Genomic DNA, 24,728 nt, shown 5'->3' with positions numbered 1-24,728 from the left:
ATCTTTTCTAGGATGATGGCTAATCTACGCCCAGCTCACCCTCCGCACACCCACGTGCACAAACCTCCCTGCTATTTTTAGACTCCTTTTAAAACAGGATTCCAAAAATACAAGAATGAACTTTTTACCCCGAACAACAATACGGCTGCTTTCTGGTTCGCAGAAAGAGGAACGACTGTTGAACAGAGATGAAAATCAGCCGTCTCACGCAGCCCTCAGCTGCTCCCTCTCCAATTATTTTCCAACACACCAAACCTCACAGACGGAGTTCGGCTGTGTGTATACGTTTGACTGTGTGCTGCACATTTCCTGCGTGAGCACATGTGGGTCGCTGAGCTGCTACATATCACATGGAGGAACAGCTAACCGGTGACATGTGGCAGTGCCCTTGTATTCCTTGGCAGGACACTGCACGTCTCTGTCTGAGAGCCAGGGCGGTGGGGGTGGGTGGAGGCTGCAGGGGTGAGGGGTTAGGAGTGGGTGGGGGGGCGGTCTGATAGACGGGAGATGGACAGACAGCTCTGAATGGTTCCATGTGATCGCTGCCTTCAGTGACCCTCATGTTGAGTGATTTTAGACCCACCTGGAAGTGGATCGTTTGAAAACAGCACACAGGGAGCTGCTACAGAATGAGCCGTGCATTCAGGTTGCTGTAATCAGCATTTAAGCACTGGATCAAATGTGTAATGTGAGAAGACTGTGTGAGTCTTATTTTTGTTAATATCACCTGCTGTGGTCAGTCTCATGTGAGTAACAGGTACTGCTGTTCTCTGGATTTGATCATGTTTTGCTAAATGGCTGCCATTAAAATATGATCTATGTTACACACCACAAGCTCTTATATATCAAATACTGAAATTAGTTTAATTATCAGTGAGCACAGGGAATATTTCATCTCACATCCAAACAGGAATTCTCTGATATTTCTGACAGCATACAGCTTTACTGTTTGGCATCCATCTCCCTGTTTAGCAGCAAACACTCAGCCCGGCCTGCTGTACACCGCGCACAGCAAACAGCAGCCTTAAAGACTGGCTGCTGGACGCAGTGGAGAAGAGTGGCGAGTAAATCGTGCCGATGCCCAGGCCACCCAGATCACACAAACCACCAGACATTGCAGCAAGAGTGAGTCACACCTGATGGTTCTGAGAGGCCCATCAACTCACTGCTGCCAGCTATGCTCTTCTAGGCAGAAAGGAACAACCCTTCAGAGCTAACAGGCTGAGCACCTGTGAAGGTGGGGACCAAAAACAGAGCTAAAAGACCATGAACACAACTCCAAACAGAGCATCAGCTCACAGACACCGAGTCACCGCTTACTAACAAATCATTTTTCTTATGAGGAGATATTGTGTTGGCATTGTGTTTACAGCTATTAAGGGGTGTGGCCGTCAAGTGACCCAACAAACTGCATTATTGCTACAAATTATTATTAGGCATTACCAATGCATACAGTAACTGACGTGCAGCACACAGGTTTAGCAGTGCACTTCACTCTAACATGTGGTTGCCTGCATGCCCCACAGTGCAACTTGACCTCTGACACATGGGTCAGCTGCTAAATGTTGCCTGCAGTGACTCAGTCAGCTCACTTTTTTCTAACTTCACAGGAAAAGAATGTTTTTTTGTAGGTACTTTTTAAGGCTGCAGTCTAACCTGAGTGTGGTTTTTATGATTGTCTTGGTAAGCCACCCACACAACAGAACTCCCCTCCCGCCCAAGAAGCCAAAGTAGAAAAAGAATTAAGCTGAAATATTTAATTCTCTTTACCTCATTTATCTGCCACAGGCAATATAGACTCATTGTTGCATCATGATTATTTCTAGGAAAGTTGTAATAATGTTTATGACACCACGGAAAAAAAAAAAACTGAGCGATTTCAGCTTGCAGACAGCACCCTTGATTTGTGCAAACAAAATGAAGGTTATCTTCCATCCTTCTTTTCTAATGAGTTACTGTCACCAATGACAGACTCCTAAAACTGAGACTCTATTACAGGGTCCTAGCAGCAGCAGCAGCAGCAGCATTATAGCGCAATAGCAGTGACACACCACAAGTCAAACTTAAGCATAAAAGTAGCCTATGTAGTGTCTTCATTGGAAACTTTAAGTAGAACGTAGCTGCTTAACACTTCAGTACAGAAAGAAAGAAATGAACCTTGTAGCTCTTCAGCAGTTCGCACAGTACTAATAAACTGTAAACTTTTTTCTGCCTGCCACTTTGTATCTTAGATCAAGCTTTTTAACCAGTTGCTTAAAGTTCTCCCTTACTACCATATAAGCACATCAATAATTTCCATCCACCTTTTAATATTCCTGTCACATGGTGTGCAACTAGCAGGCACGCCATCGACTGCTTGGTTGAGACATTTATTTACATTTAGGTCACACATCAGCAGCTGCACCGGTGTCGCCTCCTCGTGTGCCTTCATAGCCTGGTTGTACTTGTGTTTTTGCCTTAAGTGGTGAAATAAGTTTGTTGCCTCCACCTTTAGCAGGATGTTTTTACGCACATGTACTGTGCATTGTTGGAGGTTGTTGAGGTAGCTCCTTTTTTAGGTACTAAACTGTGATCAGCGGGTGGCACGCAGCTCTCGCTCTCGGACATGCCTGAGCTTCAGTTGTCGTTGCTGTTGTGCACTAGGGAACATGAACGCATGGCACTGTGATATCATCGATACCACAATGTGATACTTTTATATCACATGAAAATTTATACCAATATTATACTGGATAGTATGATTGGCAGAGCCCTTGTTTCATAGCAGCGCTGCGTGAGAGGCTGTGATAAGGTTTCTGCTGTCGCTGTGGGTGTGAGGTGGAGCTTCAGAGCAGAGATGACAGCAAAGACTCTGTAAAACACAGAACATCCAGGCCAAGTTGCCTTAAGCAGAAATGCAGGATTGCAAAGACAAATCAGACGGTATCTGTGAATAAACGATCCTGTGGTTCCTTTGTTCCAGTAAACACTTTCCTAATGAGGAAGTTTAAGTCTTACTGAATGCAGCATGATGTTTATTTCGTAAGTTTAAGTTCCCTTTAGTATCCAGAAAGATGATAAAGCAGGGTACGCTTTAGGGCAGGCAAGAAGTGGTGACTGAAAAGGTCAATTTGAGGTTTTATCTACAGTCTATGGGCTCAGCAGGAGAGAGAAAGGGTGAAGAGATGATAGCTAATGACAACTAGCCTGCCAATAACAGGTTTTAGCACAGACTTTCTATAATTACTCATTTAATGTAACCAAATGAAAGAATTAAAAACACAACAGTAAGGAATTCCAGGGGGAATGCAGGGATTGACTTGGAGGTAAGGCCGTCACCCAACGATGCTGATCAGGTCAAAGAACTGTAGAAGGTAACACCGATTCAGTACAAATACACTGTAGCTAAGTTAACAGTCCCAGTGATAACACGCTGTAATGCTGGTGCAAAGATCAACAAGTATTTATGGTTGTGTAGCCATGTGACACACAAAAGACACTTTCAGAGGACAAGAACCTCCAGCAGACACTCGATGTGTCTTCTGGATTTTAATTTTAATTATAATTTCGGCTTTCAATGACTATGAAAACAAGACAATTGGGATACTACGATGATTCCCTTTTCCATAAAGCTCTAATTTTGTCTTTGCTTTTAGTCAGTCACAACACTTTCCTTTACAGTGGCGCACTTTCACACTGAAGGTTCTCACCAGGTCTGCTTTTGGTGGCAACCAAACCAGTTGATTCTCCGCTCTCCATCAGTCTGAGCTGAGTTATGTCAGTAAACAGAATTCCTTGTGGAGAAGACCTTTCTGGGGATTTAGCCTGGAAGAACCATGATATAAATGAAGGTCCAGGGAGAAAGTTTAACCGCCCCCCCAAAAGTCCCTGCTAGTAGGGTAGTCCACTAACGTTTGAGGACAAAAACGTTTTTTTCTAGTGTTTTTACAGCCTTTTAGAGCTGTTGTGTTGTGTGCTTTGACATGTGCTACAGAAGAAATTGACGTCCCATGGCCCTTAGAGCAGCTACAGCTAATGAACAGGAAAACTGCTGAGAATTTTCCATCACTTGACAGAAAAGGGCATAAACATTTTATTTTGAAAGTTCACGTTCTGTGAACCAGCTGGCTCTATCCAGTCCTGCCTCACAGAAACACATCCAGGCTTTGCTGTCCAGAGGTGACATTAAAAAGTAATTTCAGATATGCCTGCAGAATAATTTATTCAACTTTTCCAGTGTTTTGGACCTACTTTGGAAGTGCACATCAAAGATTTTTTTGGAGGTCCTTTTACTATTTCTCAGAATCTTGGGTGGAAAAGAACCTCATGAGAGCTGCACACACCAGGCTAACAGCTGCTGTGTGCTGTCAAAGAGCTGTGCAATGTTTCAAAAGTGCAAAAAGCACACTGGTTATGTTTGGGTGTATGATATGAGGCAGAGCAACATGACAAGAAAGTTTAAAGTGTCTCACAAACTTGTGTCTCACCAACAAATATGGGCTAAATTACTAATTAAAGTTCCTTTTAAGGCTTCAGACATAGACATGGGTAACCTGATCTAATACATGTGGTTTGGTTAGGGACACCCCTCTATAAGCAGCAGATGAGTCACTTTGTGGCACAGACACCAAAACACATGCTCAGCATAAGCGAATGACATCATACAGACATTTGCAGAGTCTTTATAAGGATACAACATTTCCCTTTATGCAAAGGTAGGCTGAGCTGGAGTACAAGTGATTATCTGTCGGGCTTTTAGAAACACACATTACAAAATTATACAGTTTTATTTAAAGAATTACGAGGTTTTATCTAAGAAAATACTGCTTACTCTCCTAGGTCTGTTAGTGGCTCCATGGTGTATTGTTTACGCATTCGCCTAACAAGCAAAAGATCCTCTCGTTCAAACCCAGGGGGAGACATCCCTTTGGGGTTGCATCAGGAAGGGCATCGAGAATAAAAATCTGCCAAATCAAACATGCAGTGCTGCCTGTTCTTGTGAATAAGGAGCAGCTAAAAGTACCATTTTATTCTTTTTCTCTTCCACATTCTTTTTTTAACCTCTTTAATTCCATCATCTTTTCTCTTTAGTGCAGAAACGGTCATTATGTCAGACAGGGTGAAAAATCTATGTTGAAAATGTCCCATAAAGACTGTAGAAATTCACAAATGCAAAAATCTGCTACTCTCATAGTTGTCATCTGTAATAAACTCACACAACGTCCTGGCTGACCCAGCTACATTCACTAACACTACTACTACCACTTCATCCAGACCGAGAGGCAAGTGGCACAAGGTCCAACGGCCATCTGAGGCTGGCTCCAATGGTGAGTCAGCCCCCACACACTTCCACGTTAAAATGTCCGAGTTTACAGCATTAAAAACTGTATTTTCCTGCTACAAAAAATGGTTTTCATCTCTATGGATCATCGCCCCCTTCATAACAAATGTTCACTCATGGTATATGGCTTGATGTCATCCATGTACAGGAGCTGGCTGATGGTCACTCCACTCATGAAGCTACAGCTGTATCCGGTCTAAGTGCTTCGAGGATTACTGTGGCAGTGGCTCTTTGGTTTCAGTGCTCTTCTATCAGGGTTGGTTCTTTATGTCCATACTGCACTATGGTTCCCATTGTACTGCAGCCTCTGGATCTTCAGCTTCCACAGTGGCTGTCTTCCACTGATGTTACTGCACTGGGCTACAGGTGCTTCTTGGTCAGTGTAGATGTTGGCTCTTTACTCATCCATAGTTCTCACATCAGTTGCATATAAACCCTTCTCATATGTCCTTGTCCATGTATTGTTCCAGTAGCCCACTTCAGTATGTCCTGGTTCCACAACACCTCAGCACTTCACTCCTGCTTATCTGGGTCACTAAACTGGACCTGACATCATTGTTTATTAGTCTGTTACTTAGTAAGAGTGTCTTTGTGCTACACCTGCAGTTTATAGATGCAGCTAACAAACCAAACTGCTAGCATTATCTGATCACTTAGAGTCCACCCGCTTGTGGAGTCCAGAATTAATGGATGATATCATGATGGGTATGTCCAGCCTCCTGCATACTTCAGTATTAAAACAGTAACTAGGTGTAAAACTGCTTTTCAGAAAAAAATGTCTTTAGAAGTTACTTAATTTGATCTGTTTCTCAATATAACTCATTTATGAAATGGTCAAAATTCACATTTGAGTTGTTGATACCAAAAAAAAAAAAAACAATTCAAGAACTTTGGAGGATTCACAAAACTAGGTTTTATAATCGCATCGTTGTCAAGGTGTGATGTAAAAATCTAGTGATCAGTCTGTCTGATAAATATGGGCCATTTACAGATTTTTTTTATTAATGACGCACAAAGGAGATTAAAAACGAGGCAGGGGCCTCAGCAGTATCAGATCGTACATAAATACAGTGGAGAAAATATCAGGCATGTAGCCATGCGCCCTATTATAAACGTATTAACATGAAAACTGGTGCTGCATGAGAATTTAAACATTCAGAAAGTGGTGAAAGATGTATCCAGATACTTTAAGTAAAACACATAATCTTACCACAATTAGTGCACAAGATTTAGCATCAAAAGGTATTTAAAGCACCTAAAGTAAAAGTACTCATTAAACAGAGCCATATAATTATTATCATGGATTCATGAACCACCTTTTCCCTTAATTGCTTATATTTTATGGATAGTTTCTAATAGCTTTATAATAAGTAACTAAATCTTTGATTGTGGGGGACACCCCGCGGCCCCCTCTGGACATACGCCGTATGTAAACTTGTGTTTTGTCTCCTATAATGTGACCAACGCCACTGTGAAAGCTGGTCCGGTCAGTCTGCTGCGGCCTTTAACGGTGGTCACTTGGAGCAAACTTCAAACAGGAGTTCACCCCTCTTTCCATCAGCGGCAAACTTTCTCTTACCCGGTGCTGAACGGCGTCGGTCCCGAGTCTTTCCACTAGTCCCTGCGGGAGGTACGGGCTCCAAACTGCGCGATCGTACAACCAAGCCGTAAAACATAAAACTAAATTTAATTAAATTAAAAGAAAAAAGAAAAACAGCCGGAGCCCGGAGCTGACAAGTTCTCCGGAAACTAGGAAGCCTCTCCTGACTGTGATCCGACGTGCGGAGGGAAAAGCCCCGCGGACAGACACGGAGAGCCCGCTCCGGTTTGTTTCCTGTTGTTTATTTGCCAAATGGCGTGCCGAGCCCGCACCCGCATCACTCGCACACAGCACCGCATTCACTCTGCCCTCACAGACCAGCTGAAGCCGCTTACCTCCGCTCAGGTCCGCATGTCTGAGTCCGTGACTTCACTCTGCGGCTGTCTCCGTCCAGCGGCTCACTCCATCCCGGAGCACGCGCCTCTCAGGCTGTCAGCGAGCACCTGGACGTCAGGAGGCGGCATCGTCACACACACACACACACACACACACACACACACACACACACACACAGAGGCAGAAACACAAAAGTGATATAAGTCTTGTGAGGATAAATACTGGAAGATTTAGGTTGAACGAAACTAGAATAATTCCGCCGCTAAAGGAAGAGAAACAATTTTTAACTGGTTTCTTATTTATTTCCGTTTTAATTCATATTTTCAACAGGTCCACAAACACGAGAACACGGTTTACTGCTCATGTCGGATCAGGCTCACTCCTGCCTCCCAGCGGACACTCTTCAGAGTGCACCATCAGGTGTTCAAATGTTTTTCATGTGTGCTCTGAACTTCTCAGTTTTTCTTTGTCATACAGACGCTAAATTAAATAAGTTAAGCCTCTGAACTGTCAAACACATAATAAACTGTAACCATGTTAATTAGGCATCACTTTTGTTGATAGTGGAGAAAACAAAATCTGAAGCTTTCTATTGTAAATGTATTTATTTTTTTATAGTAAATGACCACTTAGAGTTTTATATGTGTTCACACTCACTTTCAGTGGAAGCTACAAAGGCACATTTGACACTCTTTGCTGCTCCACAGTGTGACGTGCTACAGATCATCTTTTTCAGCCATGCTGGCACACGAGTCCACACATGACACTAACAAGAGCAATGAACACACTTCAACACAGTGACAATGCAGCCTTTGTTGCTCATAGAGTGAATTTAACATTTAAGTCTCCTTATTTCAAAGGGCCCTTGTCCTCTCATACATGTCCTGTTGCAGAGGTGCATGCTCATAGTTAACACTTCAGTGAGACCTCAGTGTGCAGATGTGGACAACACTGTTGGAACCCTTCTGTTAAAGAAAGAAAAGCCCACCTCTGACCTTTTTGGAAGTTGTTCTAGGCTCTTTGGTTACCATGCATATGATCCATCTCTTCAATTTGTCATCAATTTTCCTTTTGTGGCCCCATCCAGAGGGGGTTGGCTGCAGTCCTGTGGATCTTAAACTCCTGAATAATATGGGCAGCTGCAGTCACAGGAACATGAAGCTGCTTGGAGATGTTTTTATAGCCTGTCTAACCATATCTGTATGTACACATGTCCATGAGTAAAAAGCTCAGGCTTCAGCATGCTCTGAACACTGTTTTTCTACTCTTGGACATATATGATGTGATGCAGAGAGTGCATATCTCTAATGGGGTCACCTCAGGCACACAGCTCTGGCTGTGAGCACAGTCTTCCCGTCCACCTGCTGCGCAAATCTTTTGTTTATCAGGGTCAACCAATCAGAAAAAAGTTGGCTTAAATGGGAGCTAAAGCTAAATTGGATGCCAGTGAGGGGCTGCACCAAGGCCCAGTATAAGTGAAATAATGATTATGTTGAACTTAGATCATTATTCCTGATGGCAGAGCTACTCTAATAGGGACCAGAAATAAAACTACAGAGCTGGAAGAACAGAACTGGTCCAAACAAACAAACATGGTGCTAATGCTGACAGGAGAAATTCAAAATAATGATACTGGGAAATCCCTATGTGGGAATTTGTGAATTCAACTGAAGATATTACAGTCATTCATATCCATCCTCTTCTCCTGTTATGTTCCAGTTAATGGAATTCAAAAGCAGCGTTTGGTCATCAGGAACTGTCTTTGTCTACTTCTTAAAACTACAACAACACAAATCTGCTCGAATAAAGCATCACATGAATCAATATTTGTTCTGTTTGTATCGTGTTGCACACAAAATGATGGAGACTTTGGTGTTATTAAAGTAAAGACTGATGGGATCTGAAATTAGATTTGGGGAGAATTTGGAATTTGAAATCTGGATAATGAAGACCCCTCCGGCTCAGTCACAGAGGAGGAGACTGTACCAATTTTATTATTGCAAGATTTATTTACACGCTACTCTTTATTGTCTGTTATTGTTATAGTCCATATTATCACTGAACAAAGAGCAACATTTAAACTGGATCAAATGACTCTGTAACACGACAAAGACTCTGGAGTTCCCCTCAGCTCTACATATCTTTTTTTTTTTATTGTCTTTACTGTTTTTATTCCATCTCGTGGCATTTGTGTGTAGCATTTTGTGCACAGATGTTTCTGTGTGCTGTGTGTCAGAACAAACACACATCGAGGCCACTTAGATGAAGTCTTGGTTTATATTGTCTGTCCAGCAGAGAGCACTGCCAAGCTCTTTTTTAAACTGTGAAGTGTATGGTCCAGATGAAGACGTCAATAAATGTAAAAAGAAGAAAATAAATAAATACAAATTTGATGACCAAACTCAGCACAAGGTTATGTATGTCATAGGTTTATGTGTGAAAGTGTTGCTGTCATGGTCCTCTCTCTCTCTCCACACTTTAGTTTCTTTCTGTCCTCTCCTTCTGTCTTTGTGTGTGTGTGTGTCTCTGTGTGTGTGTGTGTGTGTGTGTGTGTGTGTGTGTGTGTGTGTGTGTGTGTGTGTGTGTGTGTGTGTGTGTGTGTGTGTGTGTGTGTTAACCACACCTTGTGTGTCAGGAACAGGTCCTACTTCTGGTCCTGCACACCTGGGATTAATGAACTCACCTGCACCACAGACAATGACGATCAGGCCAAATAACTCAGCTGACTCTGATCCTGTCTGTCGTGCAGCAGCCCTTCAAGCAGATGGAAATATGCTTCATCAGGATGTGATGTCTCAGAGGATTGATGAGCTCGGTGGTATGTTTAGGTCCTCTGCCTCTCGGCCTGCTCAGTCTTCTAACCCTTCACCTGTCGTTTCCCAGCCTGTGGCTTCGGCTATGTGAAAACTTGAGAAGTGAATTAGCAACTAAAGACTAACCTAACACACTTGATTCAATCATTTCCATGTGTATCAGAATGGACAATCCCATTCAGGAATGTCAGTGTCACAGAGACTACAGCCGAGCAGTTCTGGCTTACGGAGGCATTTTCAAGGAAGATCTGGGTCAGAGGATGAAGTGCAGCCGATGCAAATCGGCCGAGCTCGTCACTTTTCCTCCCACAACAGACACCGAAAATTCACCACAGGTGAGTGTGTCTGTTGTGGGGGGAAGGGACATTTTGTTTAAACCTATCGGCAGTGGCCAAAAAGACAGTGCCAGGCAGTAAAGATACAAAATAGATGATTCCTTATCAAGCTTTTTGATTTCAGCTGAGATCACCTCCCAGACTGTTTCTCTGTCTCCAAGCTCTGATTGACTCTGGTGCTGAACAAAATTTCCTAGATCCCAGCCTGACAACTGAAATTCACATTCCTCTGGAGGGGAATGGTGACAGGTGTCGGCTTTGGATGGAACTTCTGGACATCACCCACCAACCTGAGCCTGTAACTCTTTCCCTCTCCAGTAAACACGCTGAACTGATTATGTTCAAAGCTCCAAACACTCCTCCGGTCCTTGGTCACTCTTGGCTAAGTCAGCACAATCCACACAGTCTCAGGTTGGAGCAGCCATTGCCATCAGAACTGTTTAAAATCAGCTTGACCTCTTGGAGAGTCTGGCAAAGGTCCAAGCTGTGTGGAACTGGCCCGTTCATGCAACCTGAAAACTCCTCCAGCAATTCCTTGGATTTGCTTCCTTGCTTTACCACTAACAACTCTCACATCTCCAAAGTTCCACTGGCCCTGAAAGCCTTCAACACTCTGTTTGCCTCTGCACCTGTTCTGGTCCAGTCCGATATCTCAGTTACCAAAGCGGACGCCTCAGAGACGTAGCGACCATGGGTGGTTAGCGGTCACACTGGCTCTTGGAGAATGACGTCACCGGCTGGAGGGAGATGAGCATCCATTTGTGATGTGGACTGACTACCAAAACCTCGCCTACCTGAAAGTAGCCAAAAGGCTCCATGCCCGCCAAGCCAGGTGGGCCTTCCTTTTAACCTCACAATCACTTACAGACCTGGCTCCCAAAGTCAAACCGGATGCTCTGTTATGTCAATTCTCCACCTCTGACACTATCTCAGTGAACACCACCATCCTGCATCACTGGATCGTCTCACCTGGGAGATGGAGTCTTTGGTCATGAATGCCCAGAAAGATAAGCCCAGCCCAGGTAACGGACCCCTTAACCATCTTTTTGTTCCTTTAGTGTCCGTTCTCAGGTCATCCATTGGGCACATACTTCCAGGGTCACCTTCCATCCAGGTAGAAATCAAACCATCTCCTTCCACCAATGCATGTTTTGGTGGCCAAGCTTAGTCCTACCTCTGCTTCTGCCCTGCAGTCCTGCACACCTGGGAATAATGAACTCACCTGCTGGTGATCTTCTGATTTAGCTGTGTGTTATTTAAGAGGAAGGAGGACCTTCAGTCAGATCGTTAATCTGGAAACAGAACCCACACTGTCTCTGAATGAGTCACAGAGAGAGCGTTTTCCCTGTGGAGAGATTTATCTGTGGGCCTGTCTGTATTGGAGCCTTGGATCTGCAAACTGGAAACTCTTCAGCGGTCAAACTCTGGCTTTGCTACATTTGAAGTAAACCTGTTAGCTTTTATTCCGAGTCTGCATCCAATAGACTATGACAGTTACAGTGGCCTTTAAAATCTCTAGTTGTGATAACCTGCTGTGAACTACCAGTAGCAAACAGGCAGACAGAGTTAGATATTTCATATTTGCAGATCTCACTGTATACACACACACACACACACACACATTTTATATATATATATATATATATATATATATATATATATATATGTCACAAACAAGCATTTGTCTTCAAACTATGAAGTCGTTTTTTGGAGGGTGGAGTGGTTGTGGGAGGTAGAGCAGACCACCTCGAGGAGACTGTTTGTTGTGATTTGGTGCTAGAGAAATAAAATTGAATTGGATCAATACACCAACCTGTCTGCTCCAGTCTGCATTCAGTACTTTGGGCAAGGTACTAAAACCCAGGTTGCTCACACTGCATTTGTGTGTGTGTGTGTGTGTGTGTGTGTGTGTGTGTGTGTGTGTGTGTGTGTGTGTGTGTGTGTGTGTGTGTGTGTGTGTGTAATTGAGGCGTGGTCGTTCAGCACAGAGAAGCATTATAAGAACCAGTCCATCTACCATTTTTGACCATTTTATTTGTATATACTCACTGATTGTTTCTATTATTTTATACAGTAGATTTATCTATTTACTTTTTCCATTTTTTCTTTTTTTTAAATTTCAGAATTGTAAATTTAACTTTCTAGTTTTTTTCTTAAGACTGATAAAACTGTAAAGTACATACCACGCTGCTTTTCCACACTAACTGCCAAAATCCTTCAGATACCATTAAGATAAGTTTATTAGCTTAAAAGCTGAAATAATTAAAGTCATCAAAATATATAATTATCAACTCCTCGACTCACATTCTCACTTCCACATTTCTTGTAATGAAAATAAATACTCTTTGAGTTTGAAGGCAATAATAATCTGATTTTAAAAAACAAAAAACACACTGCATATGTTCACCATAATTTTATATCATTCACTGAGTCAAAACTTCAAAAATTTTGCTTTACATATGACTATTTTGTAATCAATGAACTGCGTGTGTGTGTATATATGATTTTTCACACATACAAAAAATTAAATTTATGAAGCATTGCTATGTTAATAATGAAACCACACAGTCTATAAAATAACAAAAACAAGCACTGTGTCACCTAGCTTTAACATTAAAATAAAGCTAGGTGACATACAAAATTCCAATAATAGGTTATTTTCATAACTTATTGATATAACTTTTTGAAAAGGAAAGTTTTACTCAAGGAGTACTTTAATACTAGCATCAAGTACTTCCAAAGAAAGCGTGATATTTAGCAACCAGAGACTTCAAACCAGCGTCCATGTTGCTTCACATCAGATGGATGTGCGTACTTTGCATGTTTACGGTTTGTTTCAGCTGCCACCAAGTGGTCAAAAATCTGTCATTTCATCCTTAATCACAGGAAGCTTTCTATCTTTGAGGCCAATCTTTTTTTTCCTGTGTAATAATCATGTTTGCCATCTTCAGGAATGGTGCCGTTTCATTCAGTCCTTTCATTTCTCCATTACTGTCCTCACAAACAGACACGTTTCTCCAGCTAACTTACCAGTGCTTTTGGCTCGGCCTTCACCTGGAAGGTTCCCCAGCAGCTCCAGCTGTGGGTTTGCTCGGCCAATCCCTTGTATCAAACAAGAACGGATTCTTTTTAAAAAACAAAAAGCAGGAAGCAAATACAAGAACGGATTTTAAGCCAGACCAGCTGGCTTAGGAGAGGGGGTACCCACAACTGGGCAGCGTTTGGATCTGAGCTCTCTGCACTGAGCAGCAAAGGTAGTCCACACACTCAAACACCGCCCCCTTCATTCCATCAGCACATACACACACACACACACGCACAAACACACACACACACACACCCTGTGACCTCCTATGTCCGAGCCAGCTGAGTACATGTCTGCGGAGGAACTTGCTCACCTGTCGTTGTCACTCATGGTATATTTAACTTCGAGGTGTCACCAATGCTGCCTGTGTGTGCGTTTCAATATGTGTGCGTGGGGTGGAGACAGAAATGTGTTGCTGACAGTCAGGGGCCTACATGGGCCGTGGGGTAAGAGCCCAGGATTACTTCCCCAAAGACCGTCGGCTCTACACATTACAGAACGATAGAGAGAGAGATCAAACCTGTGAGCGTGTCTTAGATATCAGCACTCGGAGCATCTGCGGCAGAGGATTACCTCAGCTGTCCACTCCTGTCATGCCTGAGCAGAGGGAGGAGAGGGGCAGTGGGTTTGGTTGAATTCCACAGTCTATGAATCCATCAGATATGGGTGCAGGCTGAGTGTCTGAAAAGCCCCAAAACAACAGCCCCCACTTGTTTCCAGACTGGTGACAGTAAAGCAAAGCAGAGTCATAGAAATTACATCCACCCAGTTTAGATGGAAGCTAAAGCGATCACAAAACATAGATTTACTAGTTGGTTCCACAGAGCAAGAATCTGAAAACCATAATTTCAATTAAAATAATATCTTATCATACGAACCCTTATTTTACAATAACCTGTCACACAGTGTTAACGAGGCTGATGATAGTAGCCGCCAACATCGTCACAAGAACTCGGCTCAGGTTTTGAGCTACACGTAAAAACGTAACACTGGCCTTTATGAATACTGTGTTTGGTTCGGTACTACCAGTAACACTGAGTGTTTTTAATATATGTTCTAATATCAGAACATCACCTTTCCTCCTTTATTATGGTTTGACCAGCCTGAAGTGCTGTCTGGTCAACTGTGCTGCATTTGCTGAATGTGAAAGTTTAGACCTTTACACTTCCAAAATCAGCTGGCTGCTTTTGTCATCTGTGACATCCTTAATAAACACTAATTACCCGGGAGCAGTGTTAACTGACCACAGCAGTACCAGAGAGGTTTCACTGACTTGATGCTGAACTCTGATTAAAAAGTGCTCCTTTCACTTCTGAGCAGTCTTTATTGCAGTGCTGTCAGCAGGAGCTGTTGTGTTTTATGTCACAGGAAACGTGTAATGTTATAATTTCATACCGTTTCGTCCACTAATTACTGATTACACGGGACGACACGACTCACTGGTGTGCTCCACCCACAGCAGGAAGATGGAGCTGTGTTAAAATATTTCACTGTGAAAAATGTACATGTTTTAATTTCCCAACCATTGGTTTGCACCCATCCTTTACCTTCTTGTGAAAAAGAAGCGTTCTGTTCATCCAACCCCCACTCCTCCCTCCTCCCTGGGAGCTGTTTAGACTTCTGTCCACACCGTTTAGATTTGTGGAAAGGACAGGATGTGGATTGCTTGTCTTCAGGAAGCTGGAAGAAGACAGGACTGAATGGAATTATGGCACATTTGAGAGGTCAGAAGAATTCCTCTATTTCAGGACTATTAAGAAGTTGAAACAACTGTGAGACACCGCAGTAATTAAAGTAATGGCCTCACATTTTTCCTGTCCAAACAAAAGTTCAAACCTCAGATTAGTTTATTGTAAAAAAAAAAACTGGACAAAACTGGGATGTTAGGAGATGCTTGGAATACCAGCAGAGACCAGAAAAAGAGATCATGAAATGAAGAATTAATTTTAAAATGTTATTATTTGTGTGGAATATCACAGTATATCACAGATCTGTAATGAAGCTTATGTGTAAGTTCAAAGGAGGATCTGTAATCACTCATCTGCTTTCCCGAGTGCTCGGCTGTATTTTCACACAGTGTCAAACTCAATGGTGACATCACTGCTGCGGTCCAATCATCTTTCTGCCCGCCTTCTTCAAGCCAATCAGCCTCCACCCTGCATACATTAAGTCTCGCTGCTTACCTGTCCCTCTCCCTTACAGACTGATTCATGCAGCCCATCTCCTCCCCATCTCCACATCACCCAAGTCACTCAGTGCTCCATCCAAGCCTCCATCTTTATCTTCACCACACCAGCATCTACACTCAGGGGCTTCCTGTCCTGATTCCTATCACTGCTGGGACTCCATTCTGCTTCAGTGGCCATCAGAGTCTCATTGTCAAATAGCTTAATTGAATTCTTATATCAGTCATGTTCAATTCATCCTAATGATCTCTTCTTATTGAAATTCCATATGTTGCCTGCAGGTCTGTGACTTCCTGCCTCTTCCCTAAAAACTAAAGATGGGCTTTCTTTGTTATCAGGCCTCAGCTCTCTTAAAATGACCTGTCCATCAATATTAAATCAATGATAAAGATCTACCTGCTTTTAGTCAAGTCTGAGATGAGTCATGGTTTTTGCCAAGGCTACTGTGAATATTCTTCTTACTGCTTTTTTAGTTTGGTTGTTGTTTCTATTTTTAGATTTTATTCATGGTTTTATTTAACTTTTTTTTCACAATTTTCTTCTTGTTATTTTTTCTTTGCCTTTAATTGTAAGCGTGTTTGTTTGGTGGGTTTGGTGGTTCGGTCTTGTGTTATTGGAGACCTGGAATCCTTCGGTTTGCCTTAACTGGAAACACTTTGGGTCAACTCTTTTAGTTTGAAATGTTATGAAAATAAAAAAAGAATATGAATATGTGCATGTCAGTAACTTTTGTAACGCTCCGTTAGGCATGCACAATAATGGCCAAAATATAATTACAATTATGTTAGGGATCAATATTGAAATAATTATTTGCCGCAGTGACAAAAACATTTTTATTGCACTGTCATGAAAACCACAGTTTGTGCATAACAAACACAACGTTCAAACATAAGGATGTCCGTAAGTGCAGATGGCTTCAGAACACCCTAGGTCACAGGTCGATGATGGCCGTATGTTCTGGACACTCGGGTGGAGAGAGGAGCTGAGCTGTCAGCTGATCACCACCTGGTGGTGAGTTGGATCAGGTGGGGGGATGCTGGACAGACCCACCTAAACATATTGTGAGGGTGAGCTGGGAATGCCTGGCAGAGGCCCGAGTCCACGAGATCTTCAGCTCCGGCAGAACTTCGACAGCATTCGGAGGGAGGCTGAGGACACTGAGTCTGAATGAACTCCTCTATTCTGTATGTTTGATTTTAATTTATGCTTTTGTCTTCTTTTATTATCTGCTGTGGGGTTCACCATAATTGTCCAACAGATGACCCACAAACTGCCTGGGCTGCTGCTGTTTTGAGTGGGTGGGTAATAAGGGGGAAAAATAAAGAAAACATTTTCCTCTGTTATAGCTGTTGTTAGGCAGCGCGGCGGCGTGGTGTTAGCACTGCTGCCTCACAGCAAGAAGGTCCTGGTTTGAATCCACCTTTGGCCTGTCTGTGTGGGTTTCCTCCCACAGTCCAAAAACGTGTGGGGTTCGGTGATTCTAAATTGCCCATAGGTGTGAGTGGTTGTTTGTCTCTCTGTGTTAGCCCTGTGACAGGCTGATGACCTGTCCACCCTACCACAGCTGGGACAGGCTCCAGCCCCCCACAACCCTGAAAAGGGGAAGAAAATGGATGGATGGTTATCATTATGGTTGATGACCTTCAGTGATTATGGGGTGGGGGCTGGATGAGGTGTTGCAGAAACATAAACAAGCAAAGACAGATGAAATAAGCTCACTATGAAGAGAACCAGATGTGCAAAGATCATCCCAAAAATATTATTACTGGAGGCACAAAGATCTTTGTCCCACTCCTGTTAACTTTTTTGTGTGCTTCATTATGAAGTGTGCGTCACTGTGATTTCACTCCATTAGAAAAGTCATTTCATTCCAACTTGATAAAATGTAAGGTGACTACAGTCTCTTTAGGAAGAAGTTTGATGTTTTCGTTGAGTGCCACTGAGGGCCCACTGCAGTGCAGCACAGGCTGGCTGAAGCTGAGATGCTGGGAGATAAAGTTACTGTGAAAGCCATGAGCATGTGTAAACTAATCCATCCTCAGCCAGCTGCCAAGCATGGTTCACAATCCGCTGCATGTCTCAAGACATTCCCTCTGTGTCTGTTTTCCTTCCTCCTCCATCAGTATTAACCATTTCTTTTATCTTACATAATACAATTTATGAAATACTTCATTTGTGATACTACTTTGTGATACTACCGCATATAAAGTAATCAGTGTTTAACTCATTTTCCCTGTTTTTAAACCAAGTGTTTGACTTATAAATAAGAGGTGGCTGGGGTGGATGGAGAGCGTACAAAGTGTACCAGATATATTGTCTAAGTCCCCCCCCAGAGCAGGCAGTGGACAATCCTACATCAACACAACCGCAGTTCCAAAAAGGTTGGGACACTGTGTAAAATAAAAACAGAACACAAGGATTCACAAATCTCATAAAACCATTTTTTTAACAGCAGAACACAGAAAGCATCAAATGTTTAAACTGAGAAAATACAATACATTTTAAGAACAATATTGACTCATTTTAGGGGTGGCTGTAGCTCAGGAGGTGGAGCAGATCATCTACTAATCAGAAGGTTGGTAGTTTGATTCCAGTCTGCATGCCAAAGTATCCTTGGGCAAGATACTGAACCCCAAGTTGCTCCTGACGCGTTCATCGGAGCGTGAATGTTAGATAGAAAACACTTTAGCTTAGAAAGAAGTCCTGTGTGTGAATGTGTGAGAATGTCGTGTAAAGCGCTCAGAGTAGAAAAGCACCATATAAGAGGCAGTCCAGGTTAGGATGGGACAGGGTCATGTTTACCGCTGCGCAGCATCCACTCTTCTTTTAACACCCAGAGATAAGAGAACACACAAAGCCCCAGCCAGGGTTCGAATCGACTGCAGCACCGTGCCACTCAATGCAGGAGGCCTGCCGAGCTCTGGGAGCACGCACTAATTTAGCCGTTCGCTAAAAGGATAATAAAAGTTGTTTGTTCCTATGAAAGAACCAATGTAAATGTTCATGAAAAAGATCTTCTGAGGAGTGACAAAGTGGTAGTCGAGGTAGAAAAGGTAAACAAACACAAACACACCCAGTTTTTGGAGGAACGTTTGCCATAACCAGACTCTCATTATGTTAACTGTGCTGATAAAAGGTAAAAGCCCAGTTAAAGATGCAGGGCGTCATGATGATAGTTAGGCCTCAGTCACACAGGCCCAGAGACCGGCCTGAACCTGAACCCCTGGAGTCATTGTGGAAATGTTTGTACTTCCTGACTGGTTGGCAAATGTTTGGTGGAGGTCTCTAACTGTTGCTGGGTGAAAGCAGTTGCAAAAAGGACTCCTTGTGACTGCCTTGGTTACTGGCAAACTGTTGCACTTGCCCATAGTTTGCATGGAAGATGCTGACTTGTCTGCAAACACATTTATTCTCTGAGCCACGGTGAAACTGGACAAACTGTCACGCAAACTGGGAACGGAGACAGTTTGCCTTCAAATTAAAAGTTGTGCCTTACTGCTACAACCAAGGCATTTCAAAGCTTTTACTTTGAAGGTGAATGGTCTCTATTTCTGGTTTGAATCGCATTTTTCCCAGCGTCACTGCTGCTCAGAGAGTTGTTTGCAGATGAGTTGGCAGCCAAAGCAGTTGAAAGGAGGATTTTGGCCCAGCAGCATGTACCTCCTTGTAACCATTTCACACTAGCAACTGTCCGCAATCTCCAGCAACCACTTACCAACCAGTCTGGGTGTCTAGGTCTGTGTGACTGTGGCCTTAACTGTCTTTTTAATATTTTAATCTTTCTGATTGAGGCTGTTGACATAAAAGTGTGTGTGTTTGACACCTCATTTGACTCTTCATGCACACAAATTTGATCAGCTGAGTACAGACTACTCCCATCAGAGACGTTATCAGGTCATTTAGGTCTATAAAGTATATCAAAAATAACAACAGCAAAGAAGGCTGATAACAGTACAACACCCTGCTAAGTTTGATGAAATCAGCATCAGTGAATGTGGGCTAAACAGAGGCTACCTTATCTTTATAACTTTGATTGCATGTCTACAAATATAAACAAATGGAAAAGGGGCTAAAATGTGACGGTGAAGCCATTTTATTCTGCTGTGAAGCCATGCCCAGTTTTAAGCGGCATGCATCACCAACCAATCACCAAATACTGCTGCATGCTAAGAACAGCCCGCTGTGGCAGCAGCACTGGCCTCAGTGACTACTACAATGACAGATACAACATTTACTGTCATCTCACAGCAAGAAGGTTCTGTGCTGTGTTTGTTTTCCATGTACTGTAGTGTGGTTGAGGAGCCATTTGTATACACACTGTGCTGTTTTCAGGGTCTTTTATGATGACCATGGAGACTGAGGTCATTCAATGGGTGGGGTTAAAGGTCATAGCTCCCACCTGGACTCTAGTGTCACACATCCTGCTGACAAAATGACTCGGTGACTGTGTGAGAGCATTTTTTACACGTCATTGACAGTATTGTCCTGTGAGTGCGACGTTACATAAGCAGATTGTTTCTGCATAAATGGATGGTAGTGAGTCTGTGTGAGCTTAATGGCAGCAGCGCACATCTATGGAAGCTCATTTCTGCTAAAGACAATTCAACACAACAGTCATGGTTAGATATGGGGGGGGTTGCCTTTATTAGATGGACAGAGAGAGACAGGAAGACACGCAGAGATGGTCACAGGTCGACACAGGCCTGAGCCGCCCCCACCACAGGGACGTGGATCACACGGTCGCCTGCTCATCCACTGAGACACCCTGACGTCCAATTAGGGTTTGATTTAGCAAGTTAAATTATGAGTTACAAGGTCAGAAATCTGAAAGTAAAACACAATATTTTGCCTTAATAAATTAATATTAAAAAACATAGTTTTATTTGCACATTTAATAGCAATAACTGTACAGTCTGGACTTTGTAAGAACTTTTGACTTTTGTGTATTTGTACATATTCTCAAAATTTTGACTTCTTATCTTAAATTGTTGACTTGATAATTCAGAATTTTCACTTCTGTCTCATCATTTGTACTTTTGATCTTATAGTTTTTTTCATTTTGTACTTTGAAACTTAAATTAAAAGTCACAATTATAGCTTTTGTAATTTTGACTTAGTAAGTGTATCAAATAGTAATTTATCAGAAAGTGTGACATAAAAATGAGTTTTTGACTTTCCCCCCTCTGTAGTACTTATTAGTTTTCTTTAATAGTAGAAATGATCTTCCATTCAGATGTAACCAAGTGTGGCAGTAAACAGTCCTGTTCTTCAGTCTCAGTCAGGGTCAGAAGGTCAGTACTGTCACATGGTTGGCATAACTCACCTAATGACTGACAGGTGGACCTCAGATCTGAACTCTGACTCATCATCAGTCGCACAGGTTCGAGGCACTCGCTGTGCAAAAGTAAAGATAGGTCTATATATACACAAACAAACAAAATAATACTCAGATATCATCACTGATACATTGATATGAATTCATAGGATGGTTTCTGTTGTACAGGAAATATTGAAGTTTATTTTTTGTACTTTGCATCTAAAATCTGAGCGATCTGCAAACAACAACCAAATTAATTGAAATAAAATAAAAACTAATTTTCCCTGTAAACTGTGCTTGTATTTAGACCGGGACCTGAGTACATGCACTTCATCACGCGTCAAAGGTTCGTGCTGTAAAAGGCTTTTTCAGCGCCTCCTTAAGCCTTGATTACACTCTGAAACAGACACACACAAACAGCTGGAGACACAAACAGCTGAGCACTCATCCTGTTATTTGAAGTGCGCTTTAGTCGGCCTGCTGAGGGATGTGCGTAGTTGGGGAAATGATCACTTTTTAAACCAGCTTCTTAAAAACTTGTGTAATTAATAAGAACTGATAGTCTCAATATTTGTCTACAAGTGCACCACCCACCGTAAGTCTTATGCCACAGCTGCCCCTAAACTAATGAGTTTGGTCTGTAATGACCAAACTCATTGTTCTATGTTTCTTTATTGGTCAGTCCACCAGCATGCATGAGCTCTTTAATTTAATTTTTAATGCAAAAATTATTTTTGTTGTCCACAAAGGTGCTGTTTTACAAAAAAAAAAAGCAGAAAAATAGTAAAGCACAATATTTATTTATAATTTAATTTTGTTAAGGTGCCAAATCACAGTTATTTACTTGCATCCCTGAACAGAAAATTTAGTTTTTCTGGTTGATTAATTTCTGATTTCTTAGAGAAGTGCTGTGCGCCAGCTCAAATTACAAAAACATGAATTCAGTTTGTTATTTGCCTCATAAATAATAATATCATTTTTAGTTTTTGACATATTTCTAAAATGTTTATGTTTTCTTGTTTTTGTCAGGTGCTCTAATAAATTTGTTAAGCACTGTGTGTCCATTTTAAAGATGATTGTAGCAACATCAACCATTAGAGTTTGGCAGCAAAGTTCAGTAGCTCTGATCTTTACTTTTATCCATTTTTTTCTTTGTTTTTGTCAAGTACTGATGGATACTTCTGTGGGGAGAAGAGTTTTCATTTACATTTAGATAAATGTGATTCAAACCACTGCAGTGCAGTACCTTTAATACGTATAGTATGCTCTAATCTCTGTAATAAAATGTTATGGTCAAAGCTGCACTGAGGTCCAACAGGACAAGAACAGAGATGAGTCCACTGTCAGAGGCTGTAAGAAGATCATTTGTAACCTTCATTAATTAATAAATTGATCATATTTAAGACTGGAGCATTAATTAATGGAAGGACTTCTTTGGGCAGTCTAGTAGGAATGGGGTGTTACAGACACGTCGATGGCTTGGAGAAGGTACCTATTGAAGTTAACTCAGGAAGATCAGTTAGTGTACCTGGGCCAGGATTTCCATCATCAAGACATTTTTACAAAGTTACACTAAAAATGTGAATGAACCTAAATTGTCGTCAGATTCCAGCCAACTGTTTTGAAATTACATTTCAGCAAATGTTTTGTTCCCTTCACAAGTTAATTACCTGAATTCAACCAAGGCCTGTTTAAAAGGTCACCAGAATCTGGACGGCAGCAGGACTACTCACAGAAACCAGGAAGCTTTCTGGACCAAGCCTATTAGCCCATCTAAATGTGGAACCACAGTTAACCCATGCTTTTACCCCTAACCAAAGAGCAACCAGACCTTGGCGAGGTCCTCCAGTCTGATGTATTTTTAGAAGTCTCATCAGCACAGATTACTACTAGCAATACAAAAGACTCTCTTTTTGTGTGTGTGTCTGTGTGTGTGTGTGTGTGTGTGTGTGTGTGCGCAGAGTGGAAACCACAGGGGGGCGACTTTGAGGTTGTAACTGGGAAGGAACTGGGTTGGGTTATTTCTGGAGCATGTGCTGCTCCAGTGACAGCTGAGCATGTGCCAGAGCCTCGCTGTAATGACCACATACATATTCTGATAATCAACATTGGTGATGACCTTCAGCCTAACTGTGCACATATATATATACACACAGCACTTTGTTTCTCAGCCTTTTACTGCGTCACTTTCATTTGTGCCCCTCTACAAACTCTAACTCTGCTGCTCAGGAGAAAAACCACAGAGGGCTCTACTCTGTCATTGTGTGACTGGCACAAGTCATTACCAAAGCAAACTGGGTTATCCAACCACAGTGCTCTTAATCATCCGAGTAGCTGATGGGGGCTGGGACAGATGAAAAGCAGAGATCAGCTCACAACCAGAGGCCTTCATCTAAACCCATATGTAAAGGCCTGTGGGGAGCCAAATGACAGGGAGTTCATGAGGATCCACCCAAAGGGCTTTGTGGTTGGTATTCTGCATCTGTGTTGTCAGTGCAGTGTGTGACGAAGGCCTTGACTAACTAACTATTTCAACACATACGCCAATATCATCACATCTTAGCATTGTCCTGACGTGTGTAGTTAATATGACAGGAGTCCTTCGTGGTTTTAAACATGAGCTGCTTCGGTGAAAAGTGACTTTAAGCTATGACATCATTTGCAGATTGTTAATGTGTCATTGCTTATTCCTAATACTCATGCCAACCAACTGAACAAGCAGTCTTCTTTATATTTCAGAAAGTACACACTTAAAGTTGAAATGTGAACTTTTTATAATCATTCTTGCAGCTGCAGCTGTCTCAGCAGGAAAGGAGCTGCTGTTTGAAGAACTGCACGCACAGAGGAAATCTCTGATCAGGAGCTCCGTGTGGCGTCATAGAGAACTCGCGCCACCTTGTGGGCAGATGAAGTACAGCAGGAAAGTCCAGCTACTTGTTTTCTGAATGGACTGAATACAAACTACTGCATGTGAGTCCAGAGATGGAATTCATAAATATTAATATATGACAAACACTGGGTCTGCTTTATTCATAGCTGCCCAACCAGGTCATATTTATTGGATTTACATAATATGTTTATTGTTAATATAGTCTGGTCTTTTTTGTAATTAATTTGTGGCTGTACCATATTAGTCTGCATCAATTATGTTATTTACCATTAATTTTGTATGTCATTTTATTATAATATCAGATGATGTACAAAAGTCTAATTTATTTTTCCCCGTCTACAGAATCACATAAAGAAACAACTAAATTGAGGACCACAGCGATCACCCTATAAGAACCAAAAAAGATACAATAATTATGAGAAGAAGGTACAGGTGATGGTGCTACTCAATTCAGTGTACCCAACATGAGCTTGAATATTATTACACAGTTATAGTCAACCCACGATTGAGCGGCTGCTACAGCGGCAGAAGCTGTGAGAGATGTCAGTGAATGTCTCATGAATTACTGACAGAAATACCCCAGCATGTGGGACCGGGCACTGCTCCGCCTGATTTGGTGATGTGCAGTACAGGAGCTGCACAGGGGACTGTGCTGTCTCCATTTTTGTTCACCTTGTACACCTCAGACTTTCAACACAACTCTGGACCATGCCACTTACAGAAATACTCTGATGAGTCTGCAGTGGTTGGATGTATTAATGGTGGGCAGAAGGAGGAGTACAGAACATTAGTGGATGATTTTGTGGAGTGGTCTGGAAGGAATAATCTGCTTCTGAATGTGAATAA

The 24,728-nt window shown here is 42.1% G+C and overlaps 1 protein-coding gene across 1 annotated transcript in view; it reads right to left on the bottom strand.

The window, feature by feature from the left end:
* The window catches only part of mef2ca (myocyte enhancer factor 2ca), a 43,719-nt gene extending 30,109 nt beyond the window's left edge, over nucleotides 1–13,610 (bottom strand). Inside the window, exons 1-2 of the mRNA XM_030724001.1 lie at nucleotides 13,435–13,610; nucleotides 7,256–7,363 (exon numbers count right to left, since the gene is read on the bottom strand). The gene's annotated coding sequence lies outside the window, so the exon portion shown is untranslated. The remainder of the gene's footprint in view (nucleotides 1–7,255; nucleotides 7,364–13,434) is intronic.
* Between the last annotated feature and the right edge of the window lie 11,118 nt (nucleotides 13,611–24,728).

This window comes from Archocentrus centrarchus, unplaced genomic scaffold (assembly GCF_007364275.1).
Source record: "Archocentrus centrarchus isolate MPI-CPG fArcCen1 unplaced genomic scaffold, fArcCen1 scaffold_30_ctg1, whole genome shotgun sequence".
Classification (NCBI taxonomy): domain Eukaryota; kingdom Metazoa; phylum Chordata; class Actinopteri; order Cichliformes; family Cichlidae; genus Archocentrus; species Archocentrus centrarchus.
Note: the sequence above shows the minus strand (reverse complement) of the source record. Positions and strands in the feature narration are given on the sequence as shown.